Consider the following 15,918-nt stretch of genomic DNA (forward strand, 5'->3'; position numbering starts at 1 on the left):
CATTCATTGCGCAGTATCTTGTATTTAAGTACTGTGCAGCAGCTTGTCTACTTACAAACTTTCTACTTAGGATATACTGAGATAGGAGCAAAGCTACACCCCAGAACAAAAGTGGGTTAACCTCATCAGCAGATGGTCTTTTTAAAAAGTTTGTTTATGGTCATTTCACAGTCAAACCATTCCTGTTGTTGTAAAATTCTCTATGTGTTTACTGTGTTTGAACTTTGTTGTTAAAGCTGCGATTTTAGACAGTTACTGCAGTACTGAGTATTGACAGTATTAGCTTTTTTTTTTTTTAATTCATTTTAGAAAGGGGAGGGAGAAAGAAAGGGAGGAGGCAGGGAGGAGCAGGAAGCATTAACTCCCATATGTGCCTTGACCAGGCAAGCCCAGGGTTTGAGCCAGAGACCTCAGCATTCCAGGTTGACACTTAATCCACTGCATCACCACAGGTCAGGCGACAGTGTTAGCATTTAATTGTGGTAGAAATGAGAAATTTTTTAAAAATTCATCCTTTTATTTTTTTATTTTTTTTATTTTTATTTTTTACAGGAACAGAGAGAGAGTCAGAGAGAGGGATAGATAGGGACAGACAGAAATGGAGAGAGATGAGAAGAATCATCAGTTTTTCATTGCAACATCTTAGTTGTTCATTGATTGCTTTCTCATATGTGCCTTTACTGTGGGCCTTCAGCAGACCAAGTAACCCCTTGCTCAAGCCAGCGACCTTGGGTCCAAGCTGGTGAGCTTTTTGCTCAAGCCAGATGAGCCCGCGCTCAAGCTGGCGACCTCGGGGTCTCGAACCTGGATCCTCCGCATCCCAGTCTGATGCTCTATCCACTGCGCCACCGCTTGGTCAGGCAGAAATGAGAAATTTAAAAAATTGTAAGTTGTAAGAAAATGATGGCATGGTACAGGATGAATTATTCTGAAGGACAAATTATAAAGTACCATCTTTAATTTTTATTTATTGATTTTAGAAAGAGAGGGAGAGAAAGAGAGGGGAGATGAAACATAGAGCTGTTTCTGTATGTGTCTTGACCAGGGATTGAACCTACACCTCTATATATTGGGACAATGCTCTAACCAACTAAGCTATCCAGCCAGGGCACAAAAATTACCCTCTTTATTTAGTCAGTAATCAGCAAAAGACCTCTCAGTTGCTCAGTCAGTTGGAGTGTCATCCCAATGCACCAAGGTCTCAGGTTTGATCCCTAGTCAGGGCACATACAAGAGTTAACCAATGAAGGCATAAATGGGTTGAACAACGGGTCATTGTCTTTCTCTCTCTCTCTAATAAATAACTTAAAAATAATTAGCAAAGGAAAAAGAATTAATGATATGGAAAAACTTGGAAATTTTCAGCTAAAGATGGGAGAAGTTTGGGAGAGAGCTGAAGTAAAGTGCAATAGCTGAAACTTTTGTCAGACCCACAAACAGTGTTATAGTTTTACAGTCCATTTATTTTTTTTAAAAACAATTGTCTTATATTTCTTTTAATGTTTATTTTTAACAATTCTATTATTCAGAGAGGAGGGGAGGCAGAGACAGACTCCCACATGTGCCCCAGCTGGAATCCACCGAGCAAGCCCACTAGGTGCCGATGCTCTGCCCATGTGGGATGTTGCTTGGTTGCTCACAACTGAAGTCTTCCAAGTGCCTGAGGCAGAGGCCATGGAGCCATTCTCAGCACCCCACCCAGGCCAACTTGCTCCAATTGAGCCATGGCTGCAGGAGGAGAGGAGAAGAGAGAGAGAGAGAGAAGTGAGAGGGGAAGGGGTGGAGAAGCAGATGGGCGCTTCTCCTGTGTGCCCTGACCAGGAATTGAACCCAGGACATCCAAACACTGGGCTCACACTCTACCACTGAACCAACTGGCCAGGGCCTATTTTTTTTTTTTAAGTTGGAAACGGGGAGGCAGTCAGACAGACTCCTGCATGCACCCGACTGGGATCCACCCAGCATGCCCACCAGGGGGCGATGCTCTGCCGCAATCACAGCCATTCTAGCGCCTGAGGCAGAGGCCATAGAGCCATCCTCAGCGCCCGGGCAAACTTTGCTCCAATGGAGCCTTGGCTGCGGGAGGGGAAGAGAGAGACAGAGAGGAAGGAGAGGGGGAGGGGTGGAGAAGCAGATGGGCGCTTCTCCTGTGTGCGCTGGCCGGGAATCCAACCCGGGACTCCTGCATGCCAGGCCGACGCTCTACCACTGAGCCGATCGGCCAGGGCTTTTTTTTTTTTTTTTTTGTATTTTTCTGAAGCTGGAAATGGGGAGAGACAGTTAGACAGACTCCTGCATGCGCCCGACCAGGATCCACCCAGCACGCCCACCAGGGGATTGACGCTCTGCCCCTCCGGGGCATCACTCTGTTGCTACCAGAGCCACTCTAGCGCCTGGGGCAGAGGCCAAGGAGCCATCCCCAGCGCCTGGGCCATCTTTGCTCCAATGGAGCCTTGGCTGCAGGAGGGGAAGAGAGAGACGGAGAGGAAGGAGAGGGGGAGGGGTGGAGAAGCAGATGGGCGCTTCTCCTGTGTGCCCTGGCCAGGAATCAAACCCGGGTCCCCTGCACGCCAGGCCGACGCTCTACCACTGAGCTAACCGGCCAGGGCTGGCCAGGGCTATTTTTGATGATTATAGAACCAGAGCCAAGTGGTGGTAGTAGCCTTTTTTTTTTTTTTTAAACAGAAACAGAGAGGGATAGATAAGGACAGACAGACAGGAATGGAGAGAGATGAGAAGCATCAATCATCAGTTTTTCCTTGCAACACCTTAGTTGTTCATTGATTGCTTTCTCATGTGTGCCTTGACCGTGGGCCTTCAGCAGACTAACCCCTTGCTCAAGCCAGCGACCTTGGATCCAAGCTGGTGAGTTTTGCTCAAACCAGATGAGCTGCGCTCAAGTTGGTGACCTTGGGGTCTCAAACCTGGGTCCTCCGCATCCCAGTTCGACGCTCTATTCACTGCGCCATCGCCTGGTCAGGCAGTAGCCATTGTCTTGAAGAAAATAATTTAGATATCTGTGACATAAAAACAGTTTATGGAGAATTTTTTTTTTTTTGGTGACAGAGCGTGACAGATGGGGACAGACAGGAAGGGAGAGAGATGAGAAGCATAAATTCTTCATTGGGGCTCCTTGTTTATTGATTGCTTTCCATATGTGCCTTGACTGGGGGACTTCAACATAGCGAGTGACCCCTTGCTCAAGCCAGCAACCTTGGGCTTCAAGCCAGCGACTGGTGGGTTCAAGCCAACAACCATGGGTTTTCAAACCTGGGTCCTCCCTGTCCCAGTCTGACACTCTATCCGCTGTGCCACTGCTTGGTCAGGCTGGAGAAATTTTTTAAAACTGATTTTTAAGAGAAACATCAGTTTTATTGTTCCACTTATTTAAACATTCTTGGTTATTGCTTTTATATGTGCCCTGACTGGGAATTGAACCCACAACTTTGAGTATAGGGATGATGCTCTAACCAACTAAGCTACCTGGCCAGGGCCTGTGGAGCACTTTCTATTTATATAATGATAATTACCATTTATTATGTGCTTAATTAGGTTTCAGGGATGCTTTCATACATATCCTTTACTCCCCTACAGCAGCCCAGCCTGTCAGGTTTGATAGTGCCATATCCATTTTACAGATGAGGAAGAGGTGGTTCAGAGAAATGAAGGAACTTGCCCAGGGTCAAAGAGCTAGCAAGTGATGAAGTTGACATTCTAACCCTGTAAGACTTCAAAACTTTTGCTTTTAAAAATTTTTTAAAGTTTTTATTGGGAAAGAGACAAGAAGGGAGAGAGGCAAGAAGCATTAACTTGTAGTTAGTTACGTTGCTTTAGTTGTTCATTGAATGCTTCTCGTATGTGCCTTGATTGGGGGCGAGGAGTGGCTCAAGCCAAGTCAGTGACTCCTCACTCAAGTCGGCAACCTTGGGTTCAAGCAAGCAACCTTGGGATCCTGTTGATGAGCCTGTGCTCAAGGTGATGACCTTGATGTTTCTAACTTGAGTCCTCAGGTTCCCAGGTTGATGCTCTATCCACTGTATCACCACTGGCCAGGCCAAGATGTTTAAAGATTTTATTTATTGATTTTACAGAGAGAGGAGATGGAGGGTGGGGTTTGTGACAAGTATCAACTGAGTTGCTTTACTTTAGTTGTTCATTGATTGCTTGTTGTATGAGCCTTGAGTGGACAAGCCCAGGGTTTCAAACTGGTGACCTCAGCATTCCAGGTCGATTCTTTATCCATTGCACCACAAGTCAGACTAAAACTTTTGTTTTTAATATCTGTGCTCTCCTTCTATTAATAGTATCAGTTCATGACAAAAGAAAAGATGATAAAAGTCAATAAAGAAACAATTCAGTCATCATTGTTATGCATAAAATGAGTTTAATTACCCATGCCTTAGTCCTGCCAGTACTCAATTTATAATTGAGTCTGGGTCCGAAAGTTTATGGTTTTTTTTTTTTTTTCCCTTTTATTTTTCTGAAGCTGGAAACAGGGAAAGACAGTCAGACAGACTCCCACATGTGCCCGACTGGGATCCACCCGGCACGCCCACCAGGGGGCGATGCTCTGCCCCTCCAGGGCGTCGCTCTGCCGCCTGGGGCAGAGGCCAAGGAGCCATCCCCAGCGCCCGGGCCATCTTTGCTCCAATGGAGCCTTGGCTGCGGGAGGGGAAGAGAGAGACAGAGAGGAAGGGGGGGGGGGTGGAGAAGCAAATGGGCGCTTCTCCTATGTGCCCTGGCCGGGAATCGAACCCGGGTCCCCCGCACACCAGGCCGACGCTCTACCGCTGAGCCAACTGGCCAGGGCCCGAAAGTTTATGGTTCTAATTTTCAAATTTGGAAACAATGTTATAAGTGGTAGTTAATTTTCTATATCTGCCTATTTTATCAGATAGTCAATTATAACTCATAAGTAATTTGAATTAAGTAGTAGTATACCATATTGTGGGTTAAGAAGGTGTTTGTGGCTTGATCCAAGAACCCAAACACCACTTAGAATGTTTCATTAGGAAAATTTGAGTGTAGAACCCCTTCTCCACTCTCCATGTCCGTGATGTTAGAGGCTGCATGGCCTTTGGGCTGGAAGGACACACTGAACAAGACTTCTGTGTGCATTAGTTCTCCAAAAAGAAGGGATTAAATAATTGAGAAAATAATTCCTGTTTTTTGTGGCTTGAGGGAAATCCTGGCTATGTTGGAGTTATTTATGTGAGCCAAACAATCATGTTAGGCAATCATACATTTATTTCTTAATTACTGCAATGCATTAATTTTGCCACCAGTTTAACCTAGATTATTTTTTGTTATTAGACTTAAACTCTTGTTGGGTCACTCTCCTGATCAAAAATTACCCTAGTCCTGTCTGAGCAGGCAGTGGCACAGAGAATAGAGCGTCAGTCTGGGACGCTGAGGACCCAGGTTCGAAGCCCCAAGGACACTGGTGTGAGCGCGGGCTTACCAACTTGAGTGTGGGGTTGCTGGCTTAACTGTGGAATCATAGACATGATCCCATGATCGCTGACTGGCTTGAGCCCAAAGGTTGCTGGCTTGAGCAAGGGGGTCACTGGCTTGGCTGAAGCCCCCTGGTCAAGGCACATATGAGAAAGCAATCAATGAACACCCCAGGTGTTGCAACTATGAATTGATGCTTCTCATCTCTCTTCCTGTCTGTCTGTCTCTCTCTTTTTTTTTTAAATTACCCTAGTCTCAATCCTGAGGCCCTCTTCACCTTCAAGGTGTTCTATGATCTAACCCAGATGTTGGCAAACAATTTCTGTAAACAGCCAGATAATAAATATTTTAGGCTTTTTTGCAGGACACATAGAGTCTTTTTTTGCAGATTGTTCTTCTTTTTAACCCTTTTAAAATGTAAAAAGCATTGTTAGCTCTGGGCCATATAAAAACATCATACGACCTGGTGGTGCAGTGGATAGAAGTTCAGACTGGGACACAGAGGACCCAGGTCCGAAACCCCAAGATTGCCAGCTTGAGCAAGGGGTCACTCACTCTGCTAGTCAAGGCACGTATGAGAAAGCAGTCAGTGAACAACTAATGTGCCTCAATGAAGAATTGATGCTTCTCATCTCTCTCCCTTCCTGTCTGTCTGTCCCTATCTGTCCCTCTCTCTGTTTCTGTCACACACACAAAAAATATATAGCAATAACAAAAAAAAAACACAAATAAACCCAGACCATAGGACCACGGGCATTTGCTGATCCTTTACATAGAACACCATTTTATCTTCCTGGTCATGTTTTCCATCAATTCTTCAAAACATAATCTCTATTTAAATCACGATGGTTTCCTTCCTCAAATTGCTTCTGTAGGTTCCATCTTTCCACGGCTGTGCTTCCATTATTGTTCTGCCTTTCCACATCCTCATTCTTTAAGATCTAGCTCAAATCTTCCATGAAGCTAATTCTCATTTTTTTTACTAACTCTTGTAGATCTTAGTTTGTCTTATATAAGTTAAGTTTCTTAACTGAGAACATTTTCTATATTTTTCCATAGTAGATTTTTATAAACTACAGAAATAAAAGGATTTACATTTTTTCTCAAATTATTTTATGGAGATTGCCAAAAGTTACTTTTTCCTTCATAGTGTTCCTAGTATTTGACATCTATTTCCATCCCCAAATCTGAATTTTAGAGTTGGAAGCTTGCATTTAAGATCATCATGGCTTATCTAATTTTCAGCAGGAGCAGGAACTTTAAATGACTTGTCCAAAGTCACACAACAAGTTACTTAGCATTCCAGCTCCTGTTGGAAGGCAGGCAACTTCACTTGTGCTTGAGTTTCTTCCTCTGTGAAATGGGGATGATTAGGATTAAAGGAGTTATATGGGTAAAGTGTTTAAATCAGTGTTTGGCTTAGTAACTTTTTTTTTTTAGGGCTTAGTAACTTTTAGCTGTTATTAGCATGCTTGGAAACCACTAAAAAACTACACATGCAAGTTTTTTTATTTTTATTTTATTCATTTTAGAGTGGAGAGGGAGAGACAGAGAGAGAGAGAAGGGGGGGAGGAGCTGGAAGCATCAACTCCCATATATGCCTTGACCAGGCAAGTCCAGGGTTTCGAACCAGCGACCTCAGCATTTCCAGGTTGACACTTTATCCACTGCGCCACCACAGGTCAGGCCTACACATTCAAGTTAAGATTGAAAAGTGGTGTCAATGGGTTTGATGTAGTGCTGTTTGAATGAATGCTGTCCAGCATTTCGTTGAGCTTGTGTCTATATATACCGTTCATTAATTCAGTGAAAGTCTGAAGCTGTAAGACTGGGACAGTTAAGAGAGCAGTGAAACACCTCTGCTTCCGAGTTACCCTGTATAGTGGGGAAGGTAGGCATGCAGATAGTGTAAATTAGCACTGAGGACGGAGTGAATGACAGCCTTGGGTGCGTGGGTGCGTGGTGAAGAAAAAAAGCTGAAGAAAGTGATGATGGTTGAAGTGGATCTTGAAGAATGATAATCAGTTTTCAGTGAGGCCATCGGAAAAAAAGAAGTTCCAAGCTGGGACAAGTTTGTGCTAAAGCACAGAGATGCTATAAGCACTGTATGTATAGAAAAACTTGATTCACAATGTGGTAGAAGAATTGGAATAGATACTTAACTGAAAGCAGGGAGACAGATTTGAAAGGCCTTGTAGTCAGAGAAGAAATGAAGTGAGCTTGAAATTAATGCTAATACATTTTAATAGAAAATTCCAACATATGAAAAATATTGTAGAATAGTTAAATGTGCCTTGTGTGTCTATCAGCTTCTGCAGTTATCAGTAAATGGCTCATCCTGTTTGACCTATACTCCTGTCTTCCCCATTATATCTAGTCTTTTTTTTTTTTTTTTGCATTTTTCTGAAGTTGGAAATGGGAGGCAGTCAGACTCCCGCATGCGCCCGCCCGGGATCCACCCGGCATGCCCACCAGGGGGCGATGCTCTGCCCATCTAGGGCATGCAATCAGAGCCATTCTAGTGCCTGAGGCAGAGGCCCCAGAGCCATCCCCAGCGCCCGGGCAAACTTTGCTCCAATGGAGCCTTGGCTGCGGGAGGGGAAGAGACAGAGAGGAAGGAGAGGGGGAGGGGTGGAGAAGCAGATGGGCGCTTGTCCTGTGTGCCCTGGCCGGGAATCAAACCCAGGACTCCCGCACGCCAGGCTGACGCTCTACCACTGAGCTAACGGGCCAGGGCCTCTTGTAGTCTTTTGAAGTTGCTTCGAGGCCCCAGGAAAGATTAATGACCAATGGATAAAACCATTGGGAGAGAGACTTGAGTTTACTTATAGGGAAGCACTCTTGGTGCATTAACCCTAGGGGGTGAGTGCTTTGCAAGGTAGATACTGCCTGTCATTGGAGAACCTCGATCAGAGGACTGGAACTACACTGTCCTGTATGGTGGCTGCTGTCCACACACACCTATTTACATTTAAAATTAAGTTAGTTAAAATAAAAAAAATTAGTACCTTAGTCACAGTAGCCATATTTTAGCCACCTCATGTGTTTAATGTCTACCATATTGGGCAGCATGAATATAGAACTTTTTAAAAAATAATTACAGGAAATTCTGTTGGAGAACATTGCACTTGAACCCCCCAATGTCTCTTGTTACCTGAATCCTGTGGCACTTTTGGTGTGTCTAGGTCACATCTAATTATGCAAAGCTTTATGGCCAAGCCTCTTATTCTTTCCTCTAAATAAAACAATGTGAAGAAGTTCCCTCTCCACCCCAACTCTAGTGTGTGCTGGAATATGAGGAACAGAATTGTATTAGCTAACAATTATTAGGTACTTGGTAATGTGCCAGACACTGTTCTTAAGCCAGACTGTGTATATGGAATATCATTTAATTCTCACAACCTGATGAGAAGATACTTTTTTAAATTTTTTAAAACTTTTTTATTTTTTACAGAGACAGAGAGTGAGTCAGAGAGAGGGATAGACAGGGACAGACAGACAGGAACAGAGAGATGAGAAGCATCAATCATTAGTTTTTCATTGCACGTTGCAACACCTTAGTTGTTCATTGATTACTTTCTCATATGTGCCTTGACCATGGGGCTTCAGCAGACCGAGCAACCCCTTGCTGGAGCCAGCGACCTTGGGCTCAAGCTGGTGGAATTTTGCTCAAACCAGATGAGCCCACGCTCAAGCTGGCAACCTCAGGGGTCTCGAACCTGGGTCCTCTGCATCCCAGTCCGACACTCTATCCACTGCGCCACTGCCTGGTCAGGCGATACTTTTTTTTTTTAAGCAAGAGAATGAGAGAGGCAGACAGAAAGGGAGAGATGAGAAGCATAAAGTCTTTGTTGAGATAGTTGTTCATTGATTGCTTTCTCATGTGCCTTGACTGGGGTGGGGGCGGTTACAGCAGAGTAACTGACCCCTTGCTCAAGCCAGTGACCTTGGGCTTCAAGCCAGCGACCATGGGTCATGTCTGTGAGCCCTCGCAGAGGCTGGAGATCTTGGGGTTTCGAACCCAGGTCCTTAGTGTACCAAGCTGATGCTCTATCTACTGACTACCACTTGGTCAGGCGAGAAGGTATTATTTTTTTTAATCAACATTTTATGGATGTTGAAATTGGGACACAAAGAGCTGAAGTCATGAGGTTAATGTCACAGAGCTGAGAAGTGATAGGGCCAATATTTGAACCCAAGTAATTTGCAGACAACTGAAATTATTATTACTATTTTATTTATTTATTTATTTTCATGAACTGTCACTCATGCAGCTCCTACACCAAAGACATCAAACTCAAGGGCAGGAAAAGGGCTACAAAGCATTTAGTTTACGCCTTTTTTGACACCACATGCACTAGTTTCCAAAAGTGAATGGGCAACACAAAGGCGACCTGAAATTATTTTTTGTGGGGATTGTAGTCAGTTTGAAACTTTGATTCTAGATGATTTATGTGATGGGATTAATCTAGTAATTGTTATGTGTAAATTTAGGGTTGCCCCTCACCTCAGTTTGCTAAAAAAAATCTCTAGCTGACCCTAGAATTTTGCTTAAAATTTTTTTTTAATTTTTATGTTTGTGTTGTCTTGAGCTGCTCTCTACTGTCATCTTGTTTAACTCATCTTTTCAGTGAGTGGTTATTCAGTATCAGTATACAGTTTCCGTTTTTATTATAAAAACTGAGATGTGAAGGACAAAATGATTTGCCTAAGTTAACGAGAATAGCTGGAATTAGATTTCTAGTTAATTGCCTTTTTTCTTTTTTCTTTCGTTTTGTTTGTGTGTGGCAGAGACAGAGTCAGAGAGAGGGACAGATAGGGACAGACAGACAGGAAGAGGGAGAGACGAGAAACATCAATTCTTCGTTGCAGTTCCTTAGTTGTTCATTGATTGATTTCTCATATGTGCCTTGATTTGGGGGGCTACAGCAGACCAAGTGACCCCTTGCTCAAGCCAGCAACCTTGGTTGGACTCAAGCTGGTGAGCTTTTGCTCAAACCAGATGAGCCTGTGCTCAAGCTGGCGACCTCGGGGTCTCAAACCTGGGTCCTCTGCATCCCAGTTTGATGCTGTATCTAATGTGCCACCGCCCAGTTAGGCTAATTGTCCTTTTTCTTGACAGCTATAGTTTTTCTGGACTATAAAGACATTGAATTAGTCAATACTTGTCATAATTCACATAAACTATGCTATATACTTAATTTACCTTACAATTTAAGAGTATTTACTATGTACCAGCTCTCTTCATCTTTATTTTTATATCTTATTTTTAATTTTTAATTTATATTGATTGATTTTTAAACAGAGGAAGGGGGAGAGAGTGAGTGGAGCATTCATTTGTAGTTCCACTTAGTTGTGCATTCATTGGTCATTTCCTGTATATGCTCTGATTGGGAATCAAACCCCCAACCTTGGACAACACTCTGACTGAGCTAACTAGCCAGGACCCCAAAGTCTCTTCTTCCAAGATCAGAGGAGATCAGGTGCATTCAGGGTGATTTGGCTGTAGACCAGGCTCTCTTCTTAAGCTCCGGGCACACAGTGGTGAAGAGACAGTCAGAAGTGTTTGTCCTTACGGAATTTATGTTCTGGGGGTGAACAGACAGAAAGATGAGCACATAATAAAATTTCAAATACCATATTCCCCCATGTATAAGACACACCATTTTCCCCAAAAAATTGTGTTCTAAAAACTGAGTGCGTCTTATACAGTGGCTGTAGATTTTTTTACTTGCATTTCCTGCTTTTTTGCGCTTGTTGTCTTTGCACTCATTGTTTCATGATGAATAAAACTTGAGTTCAATAACTTTATGTAATACATTTTTTTTTTCAAATTTCAGGCCCCAAAATTAAGGTGCGTCTTGTACATGGGAGCGTCTTATACATGGGGAAATACGGTAATAAGTACTATGATATATTAATATTAGTCACAAGTACCAAACGGTGATATAATAATGGTTAGGGAGCAAATTTTTTTTTTTTAATCCATTGATTTGAGAGAGAGAAAGAAAGGAGGGGGGAGAGAGAGAGAAAGGTAGGGGGAGAGAGGAAAGCATCAACTTGTAGATCCACTTAGTTGTGTATTCATTGATGCTTCTCATATATGCCCTGACTGGGGGTCAAACCCATGACCTCTGGAGTACTGGTTCAATGCTTGAGCCACTGATCTCTCCCTGGCCAGGGCAGGGAGCTACTTTTGATGGGGTTGTCATGGCAGGCCTGTCTGAGGAGGTGACATTTAGGTTGAGATCTAAATAGCAAGAAGCAGTTGGCCATGTGAATATCTTGAGAGAAGAGTATCATTATAATTTTACTGGGAAGGATTTGGAGGTATGTAGTTTTTTTGTTTTTTTTTAAAGATTTTTTTTTTGTTTATTTTAGAGTCAGAGACAAGAAGCATCAACTTGTAGTTGTGACACTTTTGTTGTTTATTGATGCCTCTCATAAGTGCCTTGACCAGGGGACTCCAGCCGAACCAGTGACCCCTTGCTCAAGCTGGTGACCCTGGGCTCAAGCTGGCAACCTTGTGCTTAAGCCAGATAAGCCCATGTTCAAGCCAGATGACGTGCTCAAGCCGGCAACTGCGGGGTTTTGAACTTGGGACCTCAGTACTCTAGGTTATGCTCTATCCTGTTGCCACCACCAGTCAGGTTGTAGTAGTATTACTATGCTAAAAAGTATTAGTTACATCTGTATAGCTAGTTTGGTTCTACAAATCTGGAGAAATGAAAATTTGATTTTATAAATCTGTTACTCAGGCCTGCTGAAATAGTTGTAGAAATTAATGAATGACATGTATCAGTATAGTGTTGAAAACAGGTGATGAATGAGCAGAATGGTGAAAAATGAAAAAGTAAGAAGTTCTATAATTATATTGTATAGTTACAGTGCAAAATGGTGAAAAATGAAAAAGAAGTTCTATAATTATATTGTATAGTTACAGTGCAAAATGGTGAAAAATGAAAAAGAAGTTCTATAATTATATTGTATAGTTACAGTGCCAGTAGAAATTTCATGATTTCCCCCAACCTGCAGAATTTTGAAATAGTGTTGAAAGGAAATTTTATTCTTTAACTATTTTTATTTTATTTTATTTTATTTTATTTTATTTTTTTTTATTCATTTTAGAGAGGAGAGAGAGAGGGGGAGAGAGAGAGAGAGAGAGAGAGAGAGAAGGGGGGAGGAGCTGGAAGCATCAACTCCCATATGTGCCTTGACCAGGCAAGCCCAGGGTTTCGAACCGGCAACCTCAGCATTTCCAGGTCGACGCTTTATCCGCTGCGCCACCACAGGTCAGGCCAACTATTTAATATGTTTCACTATCAGGAGTGCTATTGGATTATTTGTCTTTATTTTTACTTGTTAATTCCAGTGGTAAATGAGACAGATAAAATACAGGTAGGAAAATATTGACTATAATTGTAAGAGGTTATTTCTGGGTTATCAGTGCATTTCATTGATTTGTGTATCTGTCCTTATGCCAGTACCATACTGTCTGATTACTGTAGCATCTCCAGATTATTTTGAAATAATTACGGTATCAAGTCATTTCTTTTTGTAAATATTTTAATATATTGCTCTTGAAGAGAATGGAAGTTTTATTTTTATTTATTTATTTATTTATTTTTTTCATTTTTTCTGAAGCTGGAAACAGGGAGAGACAGTCAGACAGACTCCCACATGCGCCCGACCGGGATCCACCCGGCACGCCCACCATGGGGCGACGCTCTGCCCATCAGGGGGCGATGCTCTGCCCATCCTGGGCGTCGCCATGTTGCGACCAGAGCCACTCTAGCGCCTGGGGCAGAGGCCACAGAGCCATCCCCAGCGCCCGGGCCATCTTTGCTCCAATGGAGCCTTGGCTGCGGGAGGGGAAGAGAGAGACAGAGAGGAAAGCGCGGCGGAGGGGTGGAGAAGCAAATGGGCGCTTCTCCTGTGTGCCCTGGCCGGAATCGAACCCGGGTCCTCCGCACGCTAGGCCGACGCTCTACCGCTGAGCCAACCGGCCAGGGCCGAAGAGAATGGAAGTTTTAAAAAAATACTATTATCACATGTAATAGTTTAACATTAATTCCTGAGTATTATTTAATATCCATTCAGTTAAAAAAAATTTTAAAGATTTTAATTATTGATTTAATTTTAATTTTAATTTTTTTCATAAGTGAGAAGCAGAGAGGCAGAGAGACTCCCACATGCGCCCTGACTGGGATCCACCCGGCAGGCCCCCTATGGGGCGATGCTGTGCCCATCTGGAGCTGTTGCTCTGTTGTTCAGCAACCGAACTACTTTAGTGCCTGAGGTGGAGACCAAGGAGCCATCCACAGTGCCCAGGGCCAACTTGCTCCAACCAAGTCATGGCTGTGGGGAGAAGAGAGACATAAGAGAGAGAAGGGAGAAGGGGAGGGGTGGAGAAGCAGGTGGAAGCTTCTGTGTGCCCTGAGAATTGAACCCAGGACATCCACACACCAGACTGATGCTCTACCACTGAGCCAACCACCCAGGGCCTAATATTGATTTTAGAGCGAGATGGAAAAGGGGGAGGTAGGAGTAGGAAGCATCAACTTGTAGTAGTTGCAGCTTATATGTGCCTTGACCTGGGAAGCCCAGGGTTTTGAATGGGTGACCTCAGCATTCCAGGTCAATGCTTTATCCACTGTGCTACCACAGGTCAGGCTCTTCAGTTAAAAATTTCCCAACTTTTTTTTTTTTTAATCAGCTTTACTGGCCCTGGCCGGTTGGCTCAGTGGTAGAGCGTCGGCCTGGCGTGCAGGGGACCCGGGTTCGATTCCTGGCCAGGGCACATAGGAGAAGCGCCTATTTGCTTCTCCACCCCCCCCCCCCCCCCTCCTTCCTCTCTGTCTCTCTCTTCCCCTCCCGCAACCAAGGCTCCATTGGAGCAAAGATGGCCTGGGCGCTGGGGATGGCTCCTTGGCCTCTGCCCCAGGCGCTAGAGTGGCTCAGGTCGCGGCAGAGCGACGTTCCGGAGGGGCAGAGCGTCGCCCCTGGTGGGCGTGCCTGGTGGATCCCGGTCGGGCGCATGCGGGAGTTTGTCTGACTGTCTCTCCCGTTTCCAGCTTCAGAAAAAAATAAAAATAAAAATAAAAAATAAATCAGCTTTACTGAAGTTTGACTTACAGTGAAATTTGAAATTCACCAATTTTAAACATGCGATGTAATGAGGTTTTTTTTTTTTTTTTTTTTTTCTTAAGCTGGAAACGGGGAGAGACAGTCAGACAGACTCCCGCATGCGCCCGACCGGGATCCACCCGGCACGCCCACCAGGGGCGACGCTCTGCCCACCAGAGCCACTCTAGCGTCTGGGGCAGAGGCCAAGGAGCCATCCCCAGCGTCCTGGCCATCTTTGCTCCAGTGGAGCCTCCGCTGTGGGAGGGGAAGAGAGAGACAGAGAGGAAGGAGAGGGGGAGGGGTGGAGAAGCAGATGGGCGCTTCTCCTGTGTGATCTGGCCGGGAATCGAACCCGGGACTTCTGCACGCCAGGCCGACGCTCTAACACTGAGCCAACCGGCCAGGGCTGTAATGAGTTTTTAACATCATAATTATTTAGTTACAACTTACCATAAAATTCATTCTTTTTTAGGTATAAGTTTTAGAGGTTTCTTTGGCTCTACCTTTGGTTTGTGGGGTGGCATTTTTTATTTTTTTTTATTTTTTTAGAGAGAGAGGAGTGAGAGAAAGAGAGAGAGAGAGAGAAAGGGGAGGAGCAGGAAGCATCAACTCCCATATGTGCCTTGACCAGGCAAGCCCAAGGTTTCGAACCGGCAACCTCAGTGTTCCAGGTTGACGCTTTATCCCACTGTGCCACCACAGGTCAGGCTGTGGGGTGGCATGTTTTTTGAGATATAATTTACATACAGTAAACTCAACCTACTTAGTGTAAAGTTCTTTGAGTTTTAACAGATGTATATAGTCATGTAATTAATACCACAAATAAAGATACCACCCTGTGAAGTTCCCTCTGTGCTTTTATATTAAATCTCTTCCCTTCCCTCAGTCTCTGGCAATCATTGATCTATTTTCTTTATTTATTGATTTACCTTCCAGAATGTCATATAAATGGAATCATGGATTATGTAGCTTTTTTCACGTAGACAGGTTTCTTTCTCATAGTGCTTTTCAACTTCATCTGTATTGTGTGTAGTAGTATGTACCAGTAATTTGTAACTTTATAACTGTTGGTTTTTCCTTTTTAAGGATGTACACTGTATAATCCTCAATATCCATAGGGGATTGATTCCAGGACACCACTCCACCCCAAGATGTTCAAGTCCCTTATATAAAATAGCATAGTATTTGCATATAATTTATGTACATCTTCCTGTATACTTTAAATCTCTAGATTACTTATAATACCTAATAACCATATAAATGCTATGTAAACAGTTATTATACTGTATTATTTGGGGAATAATGGCAAGAAAAAAAGTATGTACCTGTTCAGTACAG

General features: G+C 43.6%; 1 protein-coding gene and 1 non-coding gene across 7 annotated transcripts in view; one reads left to right on the forward strand and one right to left on the reverse strand.

Moving 5' to 3' along the window:
* ATXN2 (ataxin 2) overlaps nucleotides 1–15,918 on the forward strand; it is a 129,801-nt gene that overhangs the window by 16,657 nt on the left and 97,226 nt on the right. The gene's annotated exons all lie outside the window — the stretch shown is intronic.
* LOC136396075 (small nucleolar RNA SNORA13) lies at nucleotides 9,712–9,846 on the reverse strand. The gene has a single exon (XR_010749498.1). It is a non-coding gene; the product is annotated as a small nucleolar RNA SNORA13 (small nucleolar RNA).

The sequence above is a fragment of the Saccopteryx leptura genome, chromosome 2 (assembly GCF_036850995.1).
Source record: "Saccopteryx leptura isolate mSacLep1 chromosome 2, mSacLep1_pri_phased_curated, whole genome shotgun sequence".
Taxonomy (NCBI): Eukaryota; Metazoa; Chordata; class Mammalia; order Chiroptera; family Emballonuridae; genus Saccopteryx; species Saccopteryx leptura.